The following is a 7,767-nucleotide window of genomic DNA, read 5'->3' as shown; positions in this document are numbered from 1 at the left end:
ATAGAAACAAAGTATCATTTCATTCGACAATGTATTGAGAACATGCATGTGGAGGTGAGTATGTGAAATCACTTGATCAAATTATTGACATTTTCACAAAACCTCTGAACTATGATGCTTTTCCAAAGTCAAGGATTATGATTGGAGTTGAAAAATTATCAAGTTTAAGGGAGAATGTTAAAAATAAACTTGATGGTTAGAATTTAAGAATGAATAGAAACCACAGTTTGAATAAGTTGTCTATATTTAGTTTTAATTTAAACTATTTGTTTATTAGGATGTATTAAGTTTAGACGTCAAAGAAAAGTATAAATACATATGTAATTATTTCATAAATAACAACACACAAATACATTCAATATATTCCTCTTCATTTTATATTCTTCGTGAGTGTGTGTGCCTTGTTCTTTTATTTTCCAAAATCAACAATTCGACTAGAAGCTAATAAACTATCCTGATGACTTGTTTTGTTCATTATAAAATTGAATAAGCAATTAAACTGGTTAATGTGATCAAAACCCATTGAACATTGTTTGGTTTATGCCAAACTAGTCCTAATTTGGGTCATTAACCTGTGCATGCCCACGAACGTGATAGACACCATTTATTATTATTTTTAAATTTATTATTACCATATTTTTATAAAAAAATTGAATTATTATATTTTGTAAATATCTAAATATTATTTTTTTTCAAAAATAAAGTACAATATGATGTGGATAGATTCGAACCTAGATGCTCATATAGTTAAGTTAGAAAAACAAAAATAACTAACTAATTGGACATAGAATATCATATACAATAATACTACTAATTGTTTTATAAAATATTTGGGAACCATGACCCCATTACCCCAATGAAGCTCCGCCCCTGTTACTGTGGTTCTACTAATTCTCATTCTTCCTTATCTAACTTTCAACTAATTGACACCATTTTTAGAATAATTATGATCAGGTTAACACAAGTAGATGCCATCTACCTAATGTCTATGTCCATTCCACCATCACAATGTCCTAGACTCCTAGCACACTTGCAATCTCTGTCATTTGCGTGCACAATAAATAAGTCTAGATCGTTCATTTGTGAACTTTGAGAAAATAATCAAAATTTGTAAAAATATTCTAGCTATATAACATTAAGAAAAAATTTCAAGGTACAAACATGAATAACATTCTAGCCTTCTAGGAGCACAGTCTAATAGTATGAAAACCTGGAAGGAAAATAATCAAAATTTCAGGGTACAAACACGAATAACATTCTAGAAGCACAGTCTGCCAGTATGAAAATCTGGAAGAATCTCTTCAAATCTTCTCTAGGGATTTAGGGTACAAGTATAGCATAAGATACTATTTAGAATGATCAAGATCTGACAGCTAAAATCAGACAACTTCTGAATATAAATCTGTCACAGAAGCAAAATGAGAGCAGTTTCAAAATTTTCTAAGAAAATTCATTAAATGATCTCTTCTGAATTCATCCATGTCTTGCCTACTGCACTGCTGACATTGAAACTTTCAAATATGCAAATATTGAGTGGAACTAATGCAAATTATTTAAAGCGAACTCAAGCAAGCATTATTGCCCTATAGGATGCATGGCTTGGAATAGTCTTCAAGAATGAAGCCCTTGTAATTACATCGGTTGCAAAACGCCCTAAGACCGCAATGGTAGACGTGTTACTTCCAAACTTTTCAATTTCTCGGGAAATCATACACATGTGACTTGCCTCAGCAACTACTATCACATCTCCACCTAACAGTGGAGAAATTGCTTCTGCTATCTGCCTTGTTAGCCTTTCTTGAACTTGAAGTTTAAAACCATAAAAATGAATTATTGATTGCAAATGAGATCTTCCAATAGGATTAAATCCATCAGAGATGAAGTAACCAATGTGAACAACAGCATGAAATGGAAGCAAATGAAGCTCACATTGTGCCTAGAAGGGTACGTTGAGTTCGGCGCAAACTCTCTTGCTATTTAAGTCAACTTCCCCGTTAGTGCTCAAAGGATCTCTCCTACCACAAAGAAAATTATTCACCTTCAAATCCGGTTTACTTTGGACGTTCCGGATCCACTCCACAAACCGTCTGGGGGTCTCTGCGAGCTCCTTCCTTAATGGATCCTCTCCCAACGACGTAATAATTGAAGCTGCTGCAGCAACCATTCCAGGATTGGCCGGTTCAATTTCGGAGGAAACTTTGATAGAAAGCGAAGGACACCAACATGAGTCAGATGATATACTAAACTTAAGTTTTTCCATGTCAGTACCTCTAAGCCTAAGAAGGCCAAGAAAATATGCCCAGTCATTTGACTTTTTGTCCACAAAAACTTCAGAACCCAAAGAAACAAGTGTCTTTAACCATCCTTGGTGGTGTGGGTCAAGAATGTGCAACTCTACGTTCAGAAAGTGGACATGAGTACATTAAAGTACAACAGCAACACCTGCAGGTTGTATCTGCTGATGCAAAACAGAACAAATCTCATCTGCCAGACGCTGAGGCTCTTGGAGCCATTTCACAAATATGCCAGCAACACGACAAAATTTGCTTAAACCAAGAACTCTTTGACCAGAAGGGACATAACTGACGTGACATTTAACTTGGAATGGGAGCAAGCAAGATTCACAATAGGAAAAATGGTCAAGATCTCGAACAATCACTAGTCCACCTGCTCTCCTGGCATGACCAACTTTATTATCCAAACCAGCTTCAGGGAACAGTACATCTTGAACAATGTCCTTCACCTTTTGTTTGTAACCTATAAGATCACCTTATGATTAAAAAAAGTAGCATTCAAGAAACTATGGTTATTTACCTTTTTTTTAAGTAGTATTCATGAATATTAAGCAGAAAATGGAAAATTGTAAAGCAGTTGGGAAAGGAGCCAAAAATGAAGGAACAAAACCGTTGACAAATAAAACAATGGATTTTTTTTAAAGAAATAAAATAAACATTTTATTTACCAAAATAAACAATTTGTAGCGTTTTCTTCGGATCTCTTATTTTATACATATCTCGTTTACAGGCACAAGACAACGTGGCCATATAACGTTTGTACATGTATTGTGTAAAATCCTTATCTCGTTTACAGTGTAAACGAGATAAAAATAGAAGAGGCATATATATATATAACGTTTGTACATGCATTTCAACCGTAGCATCGATTAAAAGCTTTTCACTTCTATTTCTTGGTTTTTTCTCCCACTTTTACCCTTTTCTAATCATATTTCTGAATTACTTAAAACATATGACGCGCGTTCATAATCACGATGCAGATATTAACCGACTGAACGCGACTTGTCACATTGTAGGGGCAGGCAATTTTGAGATTGGTGTTGTTTTTCATTTTATGTTTATGTTAAAGTATAGATTTGTTGTCATACTTAGGGTACTTTTATAGTATGCAGTATATATTAGGCGAATGAATATATGGCTTAAGAATGGTTTAAATGCTAGGGTATGATGTTAGGTATGCTTTAAAATAAATTTGTTAATTAAATGTTTGTTTAGTTTTTTTAATCTAAATTATTATTAAGCATATGTTTATTAATTTAGTTATTAATTTAGATTATTAACAATTTTTAATAAACTTAATTAAGTAGCAAAATATTTTATGTTTCTATTTACTAAATATTTAAGTAAATTTACTAAATATTTTTATTATTTAAATAAACTTTTTTATTTAAATAAATTTATGATTTAAAAGTTTGTAGTTATTTGTTAAAATAGCTTACAATTAATTCGTTATTTAATGTTTGTCAATAAAATATTTTACGTTAAAATTCTTATAGTTTTATAGGTTTATGCATTCTTGATTCAGTTTTTTTATTATTTACCAGGGTTGGGCCTACTTTATCCTAAAAGAGTGAATCACTCCCACCACCGAATACCATTGTCTCGTATCTGAGAGTCTAAGACTTATACCACATAAACACATGAACTTTGCAAACATAAACCCTAAACCAAAGACATACAAAGTAACAACCGTAAATTAAGCCTCGTCTGTCTATTGGTTTGGTCAACCTCTTCGGGTATGACTGGTTTACCTGTATAGACCACACCTTTTATTTTTAGTGTTCACCATCATCCATCTCCTTACGAAATCTGGTGGAAATAGGTCTGTCAGTAGCATAGTGGATTCTTCTCCTCGTCCTTCTCTTGCATTGCGTCCAGATCTAACATAACGTAGTGACTGGGTACGAATGACAAGACCAAAATTGAGTGCAGGACAGGTAGAAGAGATACCGACATGATGCCTCAACCGAGGGTCTCTAGTACAAACTCCTCTTCATTATAATCCTTAGAAGAACTGCTCTTGTTGCTATCCACAACATACTCCTCAACGTAGTCCGCACCGTCAACGTCCATGTCTTCCACTGAACTAGCAACGTGAAGCGATTTTGGTGCGAGAAGTAAGTCATCTTGGACGAAGTTTAACAAGCCAGATCTACCACCACCGACGTCATCAACTTCCGCAGAAAGCTTCATCACTTGTTTCGCCATGATTCTCCCATGGATGACCAACATTAGGCGCATGTGCTCGTCGCCATGGAGTCAAAATAAACGAAATCGAAAAATTCCATTTTCCATCTGTACTAGCAGCCTATACCCTACCGGCATACCCTTCTGATCTATTTTATCCCGCTTCTACCGACGCTACTCAATATCAGACTCTTCAATTCGGACAAAGAACTTACTGCTGGGTACGCAACATAATGAGATTCTCACACTCAAATATCACTCTATTATTACTATTTTTCATACGACAATTCGGATACACACTTACAATCAAAATATTCGCTACTACTAGACATTTTGACTTATTTTCGAAAAAAATAGGTAGAGAAGAAATAGTGAAATATTTGTGGAGAATACAAAAGGTTGCACATCCTTTTATAGCTATTAAAAATTTGTCTTTACGTATACCGTTTATAGTGTAAACGTCATAATTATTCACGTATCTTGTTTATAGTATAAACAAAATAAAATTATACGTATCTCATCCACTGTAAATGATATATACACTTTATTTCTATGTCGCCTTATCTTGTTTACCGTGTAAACAAGATAAGAAATATGATGCATTTTGGTCAAAACACTACAAATAATTTATTTTGGTAAATAAAATATTTATTTTATTTATTTAAAAAATCCATAAACAATGTATACTTTGATAGGAAAAGTCTTCCCTATGTCCCTATCACACAAATGCATAGAAAAGGAGCAAAACGACAAATGCATCCAATAACTGCCTCAATGGGATTAAGTACATGAACAGACAAAAATCTACAGTAAATTCTCACTATGGTGAAAATAGATCTTCTCTAGTTTTTTTAACACTTGAGGAAATGAAATGTGATCTTTCACCATTAATTTTATAAGTGGGCCAAAAATAAATATGAAAAAGAGAACAATGAAGAGTGAGAGATCACAGTTGACACCATCCAGTTTTTTCTGTATTGGAGAGAATCCACTCTCCACTGTGATTTTCTTTTTGGAAAAAGAAAATATTGAGATAAAAGACACGAGATCATCTTAGGCATTAATTAGTATTCTGTAGTATTTCTCCCCAAGTCACTTCCTTAAATTTTATCCATTTCATGTAGCAAAAGACACAGTTTGTAAAATATTTGCAAGATTCCCTTTAAGGAATAACAGATTTTGTTTTTTTTTTTGGTTGATAGTTTTCTAATGATACCTATAACTGAAACCAAATAGTAAGTTAAAAATCATGCTAGTGAAGAAAGTTGTGGAGGAAAGTTCACCTCTGGTTCCTTCGCGAAGTGCCTTGGCAACACGAAACGGTGTTTTTCTAATACCTTCCCTGTTTATATCTTCCCCAAGACCCTGAAGCAAAACCTTCATGGCATCTTCAATGGAAGTAGATCCATCTCCAAAATCCACTTCACAACACCCACTACTCACTCCATTTCCAAGCTCACCATCGAAACGACCATCATTCAAATAGTTCATTATTGTAGTTGATATGGTCATGATTTTATATGCCCTTTTTTTGGCATAGCTCTTTTTTCAGGTTTGTGTTATTATTCAACCTTCTTTATTTTAAGTGGTATATCCTAAGACAATATTATATTTTTCTTCATTATGAAGACAATGTTATGATTTATACATGTTGCAAAGATTACCAATTTGCATTATTTAGCAACTCATTTGTCATAATCAACAAAGGCATATTGAATTAAATAAGCAATTTCAAAAAACTAGTTTTATTAGAAAATTCAAGACATAATTATATATAAATACATTCTTGCTCAAAAGTCTAACCAGAACAACATAATATAATTCCACTTATAGGTTTACTTGGACATTTATATGATACAAAGTATGCCACTAATTACAATGGTCACAATCAATCCAATAAACATGAAAAGTATTAGCATTTTTATTAATCTAACTTCAGCTTCCAAGCTACTCAATTTTTGTGCTACGTTCACTCTCCATTCATCATAGTCATTCTCAACTTTTAGTCAATTTCTGGATCTGTCTTTGCACCACGTTCTGCTACTACTTCATGTTGGAAATTCATGGTTTTCTTAATCCCAAGACCATCCATGTTAAATCATTAAAAAAAGAGAGCTAAGAGTATGAAATCATACCTAAATTCGTAAAGAAAATTAAAAGGGTTTTGTTATTTGATCTTCCTCAACCAAAACCTTATGTATGTCTGATAGGGCTGAATCACAACTCTTTTGATGGGAAAAATGTTACGAAAGCAACTTTGATGTGTTAGGGACAAAATCTCTGAAGTCACTATTTATATTTGAGTGTGGCACCTATTGAATCCTAAAGTCCAAATAAAATAGTATTTCTGGTTGTATTCTTATTTAATTCCAAATCAAAAGTAATAATGACTTATTCAATTCAGTATTTCTGGCGTTAGTGACAGACGCAAAAGAATCACTGGATTCTATTCCGACATGATCGAGAACCGACAGCTGAATAGCCGTGCCGTGACAGGGTGTGTTGAACATTTTCACTGAGAGGATGGGAGGTAGCCACTGACAACGGTGAAACCCTACATACAGCTTGCCATGGAGAGGAGTAAGAAGGATTGGATGAAGACAGTAGGAAAGCAGAGAGACGGAAGGGACAAAGCATCTTCATACGCTTATCTGAAATTCCTACCAATGAATTACATAAGTATCTCTATCTTTATCTTTATGTTTTATTCATCATTCATAACCATTTGAGTTTTCCTGACTAAGATTTACAAGATGACCATAGCTTGCTTCATACCAACAATCTCTGTGGGATCGACCCTTACTTGCGTAAGGTTTATTACTTGGACGACCCAGTACACTTGTTGGTTAGTAGTGCGAAGTTGTGATAAAGAGTTGAGATTGCAATTGTGCGTACCATGTTGATGGCGCCATTGATGATCACAATTTCGTGCACCAATATGTTTACTAGAATTTGTCCTACACTTGCTAAAATTTTTGTTCATGTTGCTTGATTTTGGTTATATAGTACAATTTAAGATTTGAAGTATAGTGCTGATACATAAGCTTGAATTACTTGAATATAGCTAAACTATGAAAATGGTTGAGTTTGGAGGTTTGTCTTGGAGTTTATAATAACTGTAGCTTTTGCAAAATTATAAATTTGGGTGGCTAATGGTTAAATTGAATTTAGGCTTGAGCTTGGATTATGTAAGATGTAAACTCTGATAAATTAATAAATTATTAGCTAATAAGTTAATTATTATTCAAATAAATTAGAAAATCAAATTTTTATAATCTAGAGAAGT

The 7,767-nt window shown here is 33.4% G+C and overlaps 1 pseudogene; it reads right to left on the bottom strand.

Annotated features, from left to right (window-relative positions):
- Window positions 1-1,564: 1,564 nt before the first annotated feature.
- On the bottom strand, window positions 1,565-5,972 carry LOC107474636 (GTP cyclohydrolase 1-like; annotated as a pseudogene).
- Between the last annotated feature and the right edge of the window lie 1,795 nt (window positions 5,973-7,767).

This window comes from Arachis duranensis, chromosome 2 (assembly GCF_000817695.3).
Source record: "Arachis duranensis cultivar V14167 chromosome 2, aradu.V14167.gnm2.J7QH, whole genome shotgun sequence".
NCBI lineage: Eukaryota > Viridiplantae > Streptophyta > Magnoliopsida > Fabales > Fabaceae > Arachis > Arachis duranensis.
This window is presented reverse-complemented; position numbering and strand designations above follow the sequence as displayed.